The sequence below is a fragment of the Canis lupus genome, chromosome 4 (genome assembly GCF_048164855.1).
Source record: "Canis lupus baileyi chromosome 4, mCanLup2.hap1, whole genome shotgun sequence".
Taxonomy (NCBI): Eukaryota; Metazoa; Chordata; class Mammalia; order Carnivora; family Canidae; genus Canis; species Canis lupus.
This window is the reverse complement of record NC_132841.1, coordinates 81,239,540-81,256,255: the sequence shown is the minus strand read 5'-3', so window position 1 is coordinate 81,256,255 and position 16,716 is coordinate 81,239,540. Positions and strand designations below refer to the sequence as shown.

The window sequence follows — 16,716 nt, the reverse complement described above, 5'->3', positions numbered from 1 at the left end:
TGCTGATGCAGGCCATTTTTTAAACTATGAAAAATATAACAATGTGTACTACTAACTAAAATGGGTACATGATACTACAATTATAATTACATTCATGTTGAATTCATTTGCTGCTTGTATTGCATTATGAGACATCTGCTACCTGGTCTAATCTGCAAAGTTACAAAAGAATAGTATTATTATCTATTGGTTCCAGGAAATTATGTCAGTTCCAGGAAGTTATGCAGTGTTACAACATCATGAAATAAATAATTTTTCTGAGGTTGCATTCTGTGTGCATCACATTGGTGCATAGATTGGTATTGGGTTTATTCTTACTCATAAATATCTGACACTACTATTATAATGATTTTTAAAGAATACTACAAATACCAGCCATCTTCTGATATTTTCATAAATATCTTACACTATTTTAACTGATTTTTGAAAGATATATTAAGTATTAGTCATCTTCAGACTTAGTGGTTTTAAATTACTGTATAAGCTAATACATATTAACATAAATATATGCAGATATATATACTACATATTTGAATGCATGCATGCAATATTATAGATATGTGTATATGATAGATGACAGATAGATGTGCATACGCATTTATAGAAAGAACTGTGTTTATTATTTAATCCACTAAGTCATCTCAATGTTTTTAAAGAGTCAGAATTTTACATTATAACTAGACTACATTAAACCACTGCTATCGTGGGTCAAAATATTTCTAAACAAAATATTTTATTTCAATATGAGCTATCAAATATATTATTTATGGTGGATTAAAATGATTATTAATCGCTTTAACATAAATTTTTCCAAAAAAAGCCACATCTGTTTTGTTTTTCTATGTGTTTTTCTAATACAAAATGGTAAGAAAATTGACATTTAAAAAGACGCACGTTTAAAATAGATATCAGGTTATTTATCACACTTTTCTGGACTATATTTCTGTGACATAATGTCATCTTCTGATTGACTGAATGGTAGATTGTTTAATACGGGAATGGCTGAATATATTTTTATCAAGAGACATCTTTCACCTTACTGAAACTCAAAACTATGTATTTCCAGCAATGTCATCAGTGTCTTTTAAGTCTCATTTCCACTGTCATACTTGCTACCACTTCCTATGCAGGACATGGAGAAGTGTGAGTAAAGGTAGGAGAAAATTTGAAATGGATCCAAAGAATGTTAAAAAATATATAGAATATATAGTTTTTTAATTGTCCATGTCACTGGGAAACACTAAAAATAAAAAAGTTATATAAGTATTAGTAATAGTTGTAAAAATTGAAGTACATATCAAAGCTAAAAAGGTTAACTGAACTTAACAAGTTACATGGATCTTCTTACACATCTCCATAAAGAAAGAAAGAATGAAATAAGGAATTTGATAGCATTTATGACTAGTATAAATTTTTAAATTTTTTTTTTTAATTTTTATTTATTTATGATAGTCACAGAGAGAGAGAGAGAGAGAGGCAGAGACACAGGCAGAGGGAGAAGCAGGCTCCATGCACCGGGAGCCTGACGTGGGATTCGATCCCGGGTCTCCAGGATCGCGCCCTGGGCCAAAGGCAGGCGCTAAACCACTGCGCCACCCAGGGATCCCCTATGACTAGTATATAGTAGGCAATCAACTGATTTTTTCAAGTATAGTCACCCAATGCAATAGAAAATAGTCTCTTCCAGCTCCAAAAGGCTGAATTAACTTGTAGTCCAATGTGAGTAAGACAAAGAGTGAGACAATATTACCAGGAGGAAATTTATGTTTGTTTATTTAAGTGTGAAAAATTTGTGAGGCCATTTTGTTGCTGATGATAAATATTTTCTTAATGATCTTATTTATTTATTCATTAATTCATTAATTCATTTATTTGAGAGAGAGAGAAAAAGCATAAGTGAGGGGCAGAGAGGAAGAGGGAGAAGCAGGCTCCCCACCAAGCAGGGACCCCAACGTGGGGCCCAATCCTAGTTCGGTGGTGGGATCATGACCTGAGCCAAAGGCAGACACTTAACCAACTGAACCACCCAGGCACCCCAAGAGAAGTATTTTTGACAGAGTTAAAAATATCGAAAGTCTAGTCCTCCTTAAAAATTGTCTCTGCTTCCTGTCTGGCCCTCATTTTTGAAGTATATTTCCTAATAATTGCTTCAAATGATATTGTTACTGACTCCTATAGTTGTTAAAATTATCAAATAACTTCTCACGTTGTTTTAGAAAAAAGCAACATCTTACCACATTGATTTTTTAAAGTTTTTGTTTAAATTTGAATTAACATACAGTGTAATATTAGTTTCAGGCATACAATATAGTGATTCAATATTTCCGTACAACACCATCACAACAAGTGCAATCTTTAATCCCAATCACCTGTTTCATCTATCCTCCCATCCACCTCCCCTCTGGTGACCATGAGTTTGTTCTCTAAAGTCTGTATCTTGGTTTGCTTCCTTCTCTTTTTTCCCCTTTGCTCATTTGTTTTATTTCTTAAATTCCACATATGAGTGAAATAATATGGTGTTTGTCTTTCTCTGACTGACTTATTTTACTTAGCCTTAAGCAAAGCAAATACCTTCTAGCTACAGTCATGTCAGTGCAAGTTGCAAGACTTCATTCTTTTTAATGGCCAAGTAGTACTCCATCATGTATATATACCACAACTTTTTTATTCATGCAGCAGTTGATGGACACTTGGGCCATTTCCATAGTTTGGTTATTGTAGATAAAGAAGCCATGCAGATGGCCAACAGCACATGTTAACTTTTAATTAGAAAATCAGTTGATTTGTTTGTTGGATGGTGTTTATTATGTGATGGGCATTATGAGAACGTTTGAGGCTTAAATAGGGATAAGGTACAGCCATGGACCTCCAAGAGCTTATTGTCCAATAAACAATTAATATGCTTTGGCAATCCGCCACTATGTCACAATTATATTTTACCTCTAAGCCAGGAACGTCTTTCCATTTCCCTTCTCTTCTTTGAAGTCTAGAATGTCTTCATTAACAGGATAATCTTGATGATATAATGATACTGTATATTCAATTGTTTCTTATTTGTCCAAGGGTTTGCAGCACAATAAACACTTCATGTAATGTTTAATACAATAATCATTCTCATAATTCAATTAGGAGAATATGTATTATGTGTTAATTTCTTTCCTGTTTTGCACAGAGTTGGTTCCACAGACACCCTCTTAAAACACATTACATTCTAGGTACTCCAATTTAGGCAATTAAGATTCTGCCCACCCTTCATTATATGGCCCTTTTATGGAAACTTATAATCCAAGACTTCCTCTAGAACTGTGGCTATATGTAACCTTTTTTAGTAGACTTCAAAGGGTGGTCAGGTGGTATTCTAGACCTCTAATGCTCAGAGCTTGCCTGTGTACAATTCCTGATGTGTTCCTGACAATTTCAACCATATGATGACAATGTTAGAGTAACCAAAAATATCTTTAATCAACAATTATACAAGATTTAATTTGTTTTTATCAAGTGGATCTAGAATAATTTACCCTTGGTGTCTAGGGGAACAAATTTACTTCAAGACTTCAGTTCTCAACTTCTGCAACTTTTCCTGTGTAATCTATTGTGTTCACAAGATCTTAATATATATGGAAGAGATGAGTTCTTTTTTTTTTTCTTTCCTTTACTGTAAGAGGTACTTCCAAGTTTCAATTTGAACATGTAATTTGGGGCTGGAAAAAGAAAGTTTTGGATAAGTTATAGAATGGGATACACATTTTAATTTTCACAATTTTCTAATTGCTATAACATTCTGAAGGAAAAATTTCACACAGGACTTCCTGGAAACTACATCATATCCTATTGTTTCCATTTTTCTCTCATCATTGTGAAAACATCTACGTCAGTCATTATAGACTGCTTCAATATGAACATAGCCATTCTGTTACGACTATCAAATCTGAAGACTATCAACATCTAGCTCTACATCTCCTCTTTTGTATTTGTACTCTACTTTCCTTACAGAACTTCTAGATTATATATATAAAAAAATTGCTCAGATAATAGTGAGAGGGCTTAGAAAAAAATCATGACTATGGCATTCAAATCTATAAAAATATAAGCAATAATAAAAATATTAAAATGCCTTTTTCCCCCACCATACTGTTCTGTTTCTAATTTATAATTTAAGGATAAAGTTTTTGTTTTTTTTTAGTAGAATTTTCCTTTCATAATCTTTGGCAAACTGGCAACAGAAGTGTTTTGTTTAAAATATTATTAAAAAGGATTTCTTTTTTTTTTTTGCAAGGAAAGAATAAAAATGAAAAACACTTCATGGAATAAATGTTAACTTTCTCAGCAAAGCTTATGTACTGTTACATCAAATATATGATTTTATTTTGGATTCAAAGATGTAGCAATTTTCTAAATAGATGTTACAAAATGAATTATTATTTGTTTCTCTATGAGTTGTATTATTATTATGGATGTAAAGATATAAAATAGAGTCAATACTGATGCAAGGAGAAGAGAAATAGAAAATGTTAAATGAATTATGATATTACAATGCAGTACACGGATGGAAATTTTAAAAGGTTGAAATATTTTAATAACTACAGAGAATGCATCTAGATAAAATTTAATAATAAATGGCATTGCATAAATCATTGAATGCAGTACAAACAAAAGGACTAAAAAAAGGTATGTTTTAAGTTAATAAAAAATGTGTATGTGTGTGCGCACACACATGTGTGTGTTTTCTGCATCACTTTTAAAGATTAAGAGTTCTTGAAAGTAAGAAAAAAGAATTATAATCTATAGTCATTGAAGATAACCTGAGAACAAAAGGAAGATTTACTCTTTAAAATATAAAATATACAACATGATGACTATAGCTAACACTGCTGTGTGGTATATATGAAAGTAGTTAAGAGAGTAAATCCTAAGATTTCATTTTTTCTTCCTAATTGTTTTTTCTTTTCTTTTTATTGTATCTACAAAAGAAGCCAAATGTTAGCTGAACTTATTGTAGTAATCATTTCACAATATCTGTAAATCAATTTACATGCTATATATCTTATACAGTGATGTTTGCCAATTTTTTTCAATAAAAATGGAAAAAGTAAAAAAAGTAAAAACAATATTTAAATAATTGAAATTATTTGATGCACTATATTATTATATTTGATTATATTCAGAATGCTTTAAAATGTAATGTTCACACTGGAGATAGCTGGATAAAAGTAGACTATATGATCTGTTTTTTAAATTTGATATTTGAAAATAAAACAAAATATACAAAATATCCCATCACCAATAAAACACTATAAAGCTAATATGACAAGAAGTTCAAGTACCCCTAGACAGATCATACAATTATTTTTTACTAAACTTGAGCCAGTGTTAAGCTTGTGTTTGCAGTCAGTTAACTGAGCTCATGTTTGACTGGGACATTCCTGGAATTATCCCACATTTTTTTAATGGAAAACAACAAGGTTTGTATTCCTGAAGTTCCTATGTACTATTAAGATTCTATTTGCTAAATATTTGCTAAGTTGCTAAACTAATTGTATTACATAAATAATTACCATGAATTTCATACTTCTACATTTAAAAATATTTAACGATGACTTTATAAACAATGGATTGGTAGTTCTCCTATTACACAATATTTATAAATGTAATCTGCCTTCTTAAAATTAAATTAATTATATTTGTAATACATCCACAAAGTTGAGTTTACAGCTTTCATTTATCCATTTGCCCAATTCTATAATATTCCATTGTATGAATACATCACAATATATTTATCTATTAAATGATATACATTTGTTGAATATTTATTTCATACTCAGGCTTTATTTTTATTTTTTTAATTTTTATTTATTTATGATAGTCACAGAGAGAGAGAGAGGCAGAGACACAGGCAGAGGGAGAAGCAGGCTCCATGCACCGGGAGCCTGACGTGGGATTCGATCCCTGGTCTCCAGGATCGTGCCCTGGGCCAAAGGCAGGCGCCAAACCGCTGCGGCACCCAGGGATCCCCTCATACTCAGGCTTTAAAAAAATAGTGCTGTTATTGACATAGGATATCTGTACACCCCTTGGACTGTATGTGTGAGAAGTGAGAGATAGTATATATATCACTTATTGAATAAAACATATTTTAGTAAATTATAACATTTCTTCATGATTATCATGGCTATCATTTGATTCTTGCATTTCCTTTTAATATATAAATCCAGCCTCCCAAGCTCCATCAAAAGCCCTGTTGGAATTTTTTATTTTTCCTGTTGGAATTTGTATTTGAATTCATTTGAATATAACTCTTGCATAGATTCTAGTGTTCATGCCTTGAGAATTCGGGCTAGACTTCTGGAAATCCTTTTACCCTGCTAAGTTGTTTAGCATAGGGTGAAAAGTCTTACTCCATCTTTTTTTTTTTTTTTTTTGTCTTACTCCATCTTTGAATGACATCTTCAAGTTAGCACTCAAAATAATTTTACAAATCATATGAAGGTTTTCATTGTGCCAGTAATCAGAATTTAAAATGGTATCTCACATAGATTTATTACAATTTCTTCAACAACATCGGAGCACTGTCCAGTTGTTTCTCTTCTATATAATGTCTGATCATAGATTTTGCTCAAATTTGGTAAATTTCAACAGTATTATTTGCTGTTTTTGTCTTGAATAATTGAATTTCTTTTTATATTCTTAATAATTCGTTAGTGTATCCTACTATGAATTCTAGTTTTATTTTGTTTATAGTATATTTTGTATTTAGACATTTAGATTTATTCAAAACTTCCATTGTTTCTCTAGTTGTTTGCACTTTTTACGACTTAAGAAACTGTTCCCTCACTAAAGTCATTCTATTTTTTTCATTAAAAAATGTTTCTTATCATTTGTAAGAAAAAACCTGTAAGGCATATATTTTTAAAAAAATATTTTATTTATTTATTCGGGAGACACACAGGGAGAGAGAGGCAAAGACATAGGCAGAAGGAGAAGCAGGATCCCTGCAGGGAGCCCAATGTGGGACGCGATCCCAGGACCCCAGGATCATGACCTGAGCCAAAGGCAGATGCTCAACCGCTGAGCCACCCAGGTGTCCCTGTAAGGCATATTTGTGTCAAATGTGAACTAAGAACTCACATTTCTTTCTAGCTGAATAACCAACTGCCACAAAACTACTGACTTTTCTTGTTCATTGAAGTCTTAGTTCCATAACTTACTGTTTCCTTAAATGTTTGGAGCAACTTCTATCGATTCCAATATTAACCACTTAATTAATGTAACTTTTTGCAAGTCTTCACATATGTTTAGGTATCAGTCTACCCACGCATATCCCAATCTTGCAAATGTGTTTTGTTATTTATGTCAACTTATTGCTGGTAATCAAACTCACTAACTCTTCTTACATCATTGGTTAATATCTTAGTTTATTCCTTTTTTGTTTTTTAAGGGGGATTTGGTGGGAAGAAAATAAATACAAGTACAGGTGGCATTAATCATATTTAACTAGAAGCATACAAGTTGTTTGTCTTTAGATATTGTAAACAACACATTATGTCTTGATATATAATTTTAAAGCATAGTTTTAGTGTGAAACATTATTAGATAGCAATGTATTTGAAGGTCTATTTTAGATATTTAAATGGTTAAAGAATTCATTATTTTAAATACAACTATAGTGATATCTAAAGTTCCTCATAGCACAATAATAATTATATATTTAGCATATATTTATAGAAAGTAGAATTGATGTTCAAAGAATTTGAATATTTTACAGTGTTTTTGCTATACTGTAAGTTGGCATTTTCAATATCATTAGATGTTCAAATTATTGTCAGAATTTCATAACTTATCTCTGTACTTGCAATTTGGCCACCATAAGACTCATTCTCCACATAATATCCAGAAAGATTGGGACGCCTAGGTGGCTCAGTGGTCAACTGTCTGCCTTCGGCTCAGGGCCTGATCCCAGCATCCAGTCAGTCCCACATTGGGGTCCCTGCGAGGAGCCTGCTTCTCCCTCTGCCTATGTCTCCTCCTCTCTCTCTGTGTGTCTCTAAAGAATAAGTAAATAAATATTTTTAAAAATATCCAGAAAGATTAAAATAAATACATGTGAAATTGTCACAATCATTCATAAAACCAATGATACCTTCATATTATGTAATAAAAAATCCAAACCCCTTTCCATGATCTGCAATAACCTACTTGACTTTTTCTCTAACCATTTCTTGGGTTCTCTTTCCTTGCTAAACAGTGTCCTGTATTTATTTTTTGTTCTATTTTGTTTAAATGCCACACATTATCACGTCTTTTTCCTCACATGGATAGAACACTTATCATCCAGAATTTCAAGTGAATACTTCTTTATCATTTAAATCTCAGTTCAAAAATCAACACATAGAAAAAAAAAAAATCAACACATAGATTTATTTTTACCACTCTACTAAATTAGCCCCTTCCATAATTTTCTGACATTAGCTTCTTCACGTTTATTCACAGAATTTATGTGCACTGAAATTATTTTATTTACATATGTGATTATTGTCTTCCTCCTCCAATAATAGAGCAAGCTCTTTTTCTATTTATTGATGTAGTCTGGTATTTAGAGTAGTGCCTAACATATGATCAACATTTAAAAAATATCTTAATGAAACAAAATGCAAGATTATCTATCCAAAAAAAGAGGGGATATAATGATATTTTTCTTCTACACGCTGTTGTCCATAGGAAACCAAAAATAAACAATATATATAATAACATGTAAACTGGAATTGGAAACCAACTATATGCTTAGTGTAGGTGATATTGGCATTGTGTTGGGGACTGGCCTGAAAGCTCTTTAGTCCTACTCTGCCTCTAGTGTTGTTTATCTTCGTATGCTGATGCTGAGGATGCAACATATGAAAAATAAAAAGAAAGATGGCAATGGAGTTTACATAGGAGGTAACACATACTATGAAACAAGTTATGTCCCCAAACAAGAATACCATTAATACTCAGAGAAATAGGAATAGACTAAAGAGCTGGTTATATTGAAGATGATACAGATATATTCAAGAAAATTACAAGAAGAATTCATTTCAATTCATCATAGTTTCACTATCACATTGAAAGAATACCTATTCATCAGTGGCAATTCCTTTATGAAAGAACAGATGCTATGCAGAGACTTTATATGATTTGAGATAGTCCGACATGAGTAAAGAGAAGAAAATGGTGATACCTAGCCATTAAAAATTGCTTACGAATGAATTACATGGCAAAGTACCAGCAAAATGATTTTCAATAAAAAGCTAAAATCATGCTACAAAATTTTAAGGTTTGTATCACCTTACAGAATATGCATGATGTATATTATACGCACATAATTATATGCTTATAACTCTATATGTATACAGTATGTGTGCATATGCATGCATGCAGCTCATCCATGGAAAAATCCCTAATAGCATACATTACACCCACAACCACATTGATAACCACATAGTTTCACAAGAGAAAAGAAAGTTCCTGATATAATAAGCTAAAATATTAGCAATGACTCCTCTTTGTGTTGTGAGACTATGGAAGGTAATTTTAAAAGATTTATATATTTTTACTGCACTTTCTGTATGCTTTACAATTTGTATCTGTTTATAGCAACTTTTTATAAAAATAGAAATTATTACATCCACGATCTATTATAACACAAAAGGCAATCCATACTTTAATCTTTTTTGGTTCCAGCATACTTATTGCATTGATATATTTTGCTAAGATAACAAAACATTGTGTTTAGTAAGCTTTTAAAAGTGGAGGAAAATGTTTTTAAAATTACATTTTATTTATGATTGAGTGGGGATAAAAATCAAGCACAGTTAAATGAAATATCCACACTAACCCTGAACGGGATGGATTTGAGTTTATCTAAATATTTTACACTATAGATTGTCACAAACACTATATAAGGAATTTATTTATGTTCTCAACATTATTATTGTTAGTTTTTAATCAACTACTGACCCTATGACACAAACCAGATTGACAATAGAGCAGAGAAGATCAAAGTTCTCTGTCCTTAGATAGCTTATGGTTGATTTACCAAGGGAGTCATAGTGGACACATAATCACACAAATCATCACTATTATGATATATGTGATAAAAAGAGATCATGGTTGCTATATGTGTGTTGGTGGGGGAACAAATCCATTATTTAGAATTGACATTTAATGTGAGACCTGAAATTTGTTAAGGAATTAAATATTAATATATGCTTGGAATAATTACCACTTCAAAAATAGATAGAAATAGAAAGAGATGGAGACAATCCTAAATTCATAGTTATTCTGCAAAATTGCCAGCACATGTTTTCTTAAAATGGAACTAAAAACTGACAGTTACTCCACACTCGTTTTGTCTCAAATTATATGCAAAAAAGTATAAGTAGAAAAGTAGAATAAGTTATATGTTTTTGGCCACATAATTAGCAAAAATGTTTTATCATGTCCATCCAGGATACTTTAAAAAAATCATTCGAAGACATAAGCCATCAAATAATATTTTGTGACAGGAAGTGTGGATTTACATATGACTTCACATGGAAAATTCAAAGACAACAGCATGTCTAGATAATTGAGAAATGAGCTAAACTATGCAAAATATAGTCAACATTAGAAATTCTTACCTACGATACTAATTTAAATGGTATCTTTTCTAGAGTTAATTCTAAAAATATTAATCATATATTGAATTAACGATTATTTAATATTTATTAAATAGTATAATATATAAATAATAAATATAGAAAATATAATTACATATAAATAAAAATAAACTATATTAATAATTAATAGATTTAATGAATATCAAATAATGAATAAAACATTCTAGGTAAGAAAATGCATCAAACTTATTTATGAAAACATTGGAAAGTCAATAATTTAGCCTTATATTTGACTATTTTAAGAAAATAAATATTTATAGATCAACACTAATGAATAAAACATTTTTATACCAAAAATATCTTAAGTGGCAAATTAATTATCATAGAGTAAGGGGCTTTCCTTTACTGCACTAGGCACTTTGCCTTGCTACCTTGAAAATATACCCTTACATACATATAAAGAAAACAAAATCACAAGAAAAGAAAAGCAAAGGCTACACTTCAGAGCAGTTACTTCACCAAGACCAATAGGGCACCTCAGTACATTTTCTCCCTAGTTGGCATCACTTAAGGCACAAATGCCTTGAAAAAAATACCCAAATTAAAAATTATTGTTCTCTAATAAAGCATATACTTTTATTACTCTAAAGCCACAGTGTTCTCTAGATATAGTAATTTTCAAGATATTTTGTGTTGCCTTTCCCAACTTATTTCAAAGAAATGTTATCATCATAATAACCAGCATTTCCTCTTCATATTGATAATATGTATAAAACTTAAAAAACAAATCATTTCCAATTTCCAGTACTTCATGTAAGGAGTTTTGAAGTTGACCCTCTGTCTGAACAACATTAAAAGCTCAATCAACCAGAAAAAAAAAAAAAAGAAAAAAGAAAAAATCAACACTCTTGGATCCCTAAGGGAGAGGAGGACACAGGACAAACAGCTGCCTCCAAGATTGGAAAGACAAGTAAAATACAGAGAATTTTGACTTACCAGAGCGGAGACTCATAAGCAGTAGCTGCCTCAGTAACCAGTGTCTGGAGAGAAAATAAATCAATAAAAAAAATAAATTAATTAATTAAAAAACCCAGGGAAAAAAAAAAACTAACCTGTAATTGACGAATTGCTGGAGGCTCAGAGTTGCCAACTCTTGAGAGTCTTAACTCCAGAGGGATCCAGTCAAGGGAGGGAGTGGGGGACAATATTGTGAGATTAATCTTCAAAAGGTCAATCAAATTCCAACAGCAAATATTTGAGAAAAATCACCTCTTTCTCTCAGCTGGAGGGGAGGAAAAAGAACCATTTTGAAATACTCCAGGCACCTTGTTCTTAACAAGCCTGCCCTTAGGGGAAACTAGCCAACCAGAGCTTAACTGACAAGGGGAAGGCGCATACTCAATGCAGCCCACCTTGGCCATCCTGTCCCAATGAGGGAGGCGGAAAACAAAATTGAGAAACTCTTGTGAAGTTCACAGTCCAGAGGTATTGGCTCACTAAAAGACTGACAACTAACCCTAAGACTATGTAATGCTTCCTCTCCCCCACAACACACTACTGCATTAGTAAATGCCTATTTATAGCAGTTTCTTTTACCTTGTACACAATGTCCCACTATCAAAAAAAAAAATTATAATAGAGACCAAAAGGCAAAGTCATACATGCCTTTTTGAGGAGACAGAAATTCAGAACCAGATGTGGTTAGAGACTGGAATTATCACACCAAGAATTTAAAGCAATTTTAATTAATATGCTAAGGGTTCTAATAGACAATGTAATTAGCATGCAGGAGAGATGGGACTGTAACTAAAGGGATGGACATCCAAAGGAAAAAGCAAAAAGAAATGTCAGAGATAAAACAAAAACAAACAAAAAAGCAAACAAAAAAAAACACTAACAGAAATGAATGCCTTTGATGAACTAATTAGTAGACTTAACAATGCTGAGGAAAGAGTGAAAGGTTATATCAATAGAATCCTCTAAAACTGAAAATCAATGAGAACAAAGGATCAAGAGCCACAGCATAGGGAATATAGTCAATGATATTGTAACAATGGTGCATGGTTATGGATGGTAGTTATACTTATGGTGAGCTTACAGAGAACATAAGGGGAAGTTGAGTCACTATGTTGTACACCTGAAACTAATGTAACATTGTGTGCCGACTATAGTCAAGCAACAACAAAGAAAACATGAAATATCCAAATAGGACAACTATAAAAGGTGTAATATATGGGTAATGGGAATAACTAGCAAGAGAAGAAAATAAAAGAGACAAAAAAATTTTGAAACAAAAATGACTGAAAATTTCCCTAATTTTTTGTCAGACACACACACACACACACATACACACACACACAGATCCAGGAAGCTCAAGAAATAGCAAGCAGGAAAAATGCCAAAGAAAGTACAGCTTCACATATCATTTCTTCAAGAAAGGAAGAAGCAAAGGTAAAATAAAAGCTGTTATTTTTCTCATTTGTAATTGATCTAACAGATTACAGTTTGTTCAAATAATAATAATACTCATAATATACCCTGTTATGTATGTTATATATAAATACATGTATATAATTTATTTAAGGACAGATGTTTGTATATAAGTGAAATTCATAACACGGTGAAGGAGAGAGGGATTACCATTATTTTGTTATAAGTTACTCACCCATGCACGTGAAATGGTATAGTGCTATTTGAAAGTGGGCTTGGATTAGCTAAAATCATTTTTTTGCTATAATTATTTCTTAATAACTCTAAGGCAATCACTGAAAATGTTAGATAAACAAATAGTGTATATGAAGAAGGGAGAAAAAAATGAAATTATGTTAAATGCTCAGTTAAAACCCCAAATAGATAATAAGTCTAGAAGATAAAAATAGAAATAAATAATGAGAGCAACAAGGGGAAAACAGTAATGAATAGGATAGATATTAATTAAAATATTTTAATCAAAAAAACATTTTAATCACTTTGAGTGTCAAGAGTTCAAACACACCAAATAAAAGAAAAATTGTCAGTGGATCAAATAACAAACCCCACTGTATGTCACCTATAATACATCATTTAGTAGAAACCCACTTAAAAATGAAAAAAAAAATACATAAAGATTAGAAGTAAATGAGAAATGCACCCTGCTAACACTAATCAAAAGAAAACACTAAAAAAAAAAAAAAAAGAAGAAGAAGAAGAAAAGAAGAAGAAGAAGAAGAAGAAGAAGAAGAAGAAGAAGAAGAAGAAGAAAACACCAATAGCTATATTAATTTCAGAGTGGATTTCAAAGAAAAAGGTTCACTGAAGTAAAGAAGAATATTACATATGATACAGGGACCAGTTTTCCAAGAAGAACTTAATATGTATATTCAAGACTAACAACAGAGCAAGCCTACTATGGTAAGCAAAAACTGACCGAATTAAATTTTACATATAATGGATGGTTCAGTGGTTTTAATATATAGCAACAAAAATTGCGCTTGGGCATAAAAAAGGGCTAAAGAGGGGATCCCTGGGTGGCTCAGTGGTTAAGCTCCTGCCTTCCGCCCAGGGTGTGATCTTGAAGACCCGGGATCGAGTCTCACGTCGGGCTCCCTGCATGGAGCCTGCTTCTCCCTCTGCCTGTGTCTCTGCCTCTATCTCTTTCTGTGTCTCTCATAAATAAAAATAAATAAATAAATAAATAAATAAATAAATAAATAAATAAATAAATAAATAAATAAATAAATAAAAAATCTTAAAAAAAGTCTAAGGAATCTTGAACATACCTACAAACTTTAGGTAGGGTACATAGGCCATAGTTACGAATTTCATCAAGGTACCGTCTCTCTCTCACTCTCTCTCTCTCACACATATATACGCATGTACACACACAATTCTCAGTTTTAGGAAATGAGTTTCCATTTTTAAAATAAAAATGGGGGGCAGCCCGGGTGGCGCAGTGGTTTAGCGCCGCCTGCAGCCCAGGGCGTGATCCTGGAGACCCTGGATTGAGTCCCACATCAGGCTCCCTGCGTGGGGCCTGCTTCTCCCTCTGCCTGTGTCACTGCCTCTCCGTGTGTTTCTCATGAATAAATAAACAAATAATATTAAAATATAAAATAAAATAAAAATAAAATAAAATAAAATAAAATAAAATAAAATAAAATAAAATAAAATAAAATATAAATGGGAAATATCAGAAAGGGAGACAGAACATGAGAGACTCCTAACTCTGGGAAACGAACTAGGGGTGGTGGCAGGGGAGGTGGGCGGGGGGGGTGGGGTGGGGGGGGGAATTTGACTGGGTGACGGGCACTGAGGGGGGCACTTGATGGGATGAGCACTGGGTGTTATTCTATATGTTGGCAAATTGAAACTAATAAAATTAAAATTTTTAAAAATTACTTACACACACACATATATATATTATGTATATCATAAAATTATACTTTGCCATCAAATTTAAGATGTTACTATTTGAATATATTTTAAATTTAAATTATATTTTTTTACATGACAAAGTATATAGTTTTAGTAAAGTGTATTTATAAAAGTTATCAAACATCAAGTATTATGCATTGTCTATGTCATATTGTTAGCTGATTACTTAGCTAAGAATTCCTCTGAAAAACAATTATAAATTACCAATCATTACATCTGTGTTTTTAATTTGTTTACTAGGAATTTGACATGTAGTGGTAATATATTTTATAATTTAATTTGATATTCCTTTATAAGTACTACACTATTTTATGAAACAAAACATTATTTGATGAATAATACTAAGATAAAAGGTGCATGCACCTTATATATGTAAACATGGAGTAAAAATTTTGTGCCATTTATGATATACTTTGAAATAAATTTGCCCCAGATAGATTTATGAAAAAGATGAGAGCCCAGGTAAAAATAAAAGCTGAGGTATTTTTGAACATCCTAGTTTCATGAACAGATATCAAGGCTACTTTAAAAAGAATTATTATCGAAGTATAATTGATATAAAATGTTATGTTAGTGTCAAGTACACAACATAGTATTTTCAACACTTAACAATTCCTACACCACACCATGCTCACCACGATAAATGTAGTCACCATCTTTTAACACACATTATCATAATAATATTGATTACATTCCCCATGCTGTCTATTTTTCACCTCCATGAATTATTTACTTTTTACTCAAGTATCAATAACACCCACATAACATTATGTCAGTTTTAGTTGCACAATACAATCATTAAATATTTCTATATGTTCCTTAGTGCTCATTGCAATAAGTATACTCTTAACCCCCTTCACTGAATTTCCCTTTGTTTGCATGATATATAGAAAAAAATCTGTCGTTTAAAAATTTTGAATACTTTTATGTCCATTTCAGTAAAGAATTAAAAGTACTTTTAGGTCATCAGTTGATTCTGAACATATTTTAGTAAGAAACATTGGTAATTTTTCTCAACTCTTATGGCACACACACTATATTTTGTTTTTCTAACAACTAAAAACAGAAGAATTATTTTGGTGAAATATTATTTAGTTTCAAGACAAAATATGATGCTAGTTAATGAAGACTATTACATCTGTGTATATGATGTGTGAAGAAAGAGCCTAAGTTATGGATATGAAGACCTGTTTTTATATATTATATATTTTGTGTGTGTGTGTGTGACTACACATACATACATATGGCTTAAGCTACCACACATTTAACTTGAGTGTGATAATCATGTTGATATGAATTAAGAATGAACATCTAATTTTATCATATATCGATGTTTAATATTCTTTAAATTGCTCTACTACCCTGAAGATATGTATTTCTCTGAACATATGAGAAAATATATGTCGATGATGGATTTTTTAATGTTATATAGGGAGAAAAAAACTAAAACGAAAGATGCTGCTTTGTGCATTGCGTTTCCTTACAATGCATGCATTGACTAAATTGTTCCATATGATCTGTTCCACAAACAGTTATTATTTGTAAACATACTAATATTGTGGGTTCCATTTTCCCTACGAGGGAGATGAGTATTAGAGGGTGGTAAAATCTGACACAATTTCCACTCGTATTTCTTAGGCAAATAGAACAGCAAAAGCATTCCCTTCCACAT

General features: G+C 31.6%; 1 long non-coding RNA gene across 13 annotated transcripts in view; it reads right to left on the bottom strand.

The window, feature by feature from the left end:
* LOC140632722 (uncharacterized) overlaps positions 1-16,716 on the bottom strand; it is a 186,520-nt gene that overhangs the window by 93,222 nt on the left and 76,582 nt on the right. For 11 of the 13 annotated variants that reach the window (XR_012030416.1, XR_012030408.1, XR_012030407.1 and 8 more), the window contains one exon: positions 11,628-11,671. This is a non-coding gene — a long non-coding RNA (uncharacterized lncRNA). Of the gene's footprint in view, positions 1-3,518; positions 3,702-7,395; positions 8,042-11,627; positions 11,672-16,716 lie in introns of those variants that run through there. The other 2 variants (XR_012030414.1, XR_012030412.1) reach the window with 2 other exon arrangements.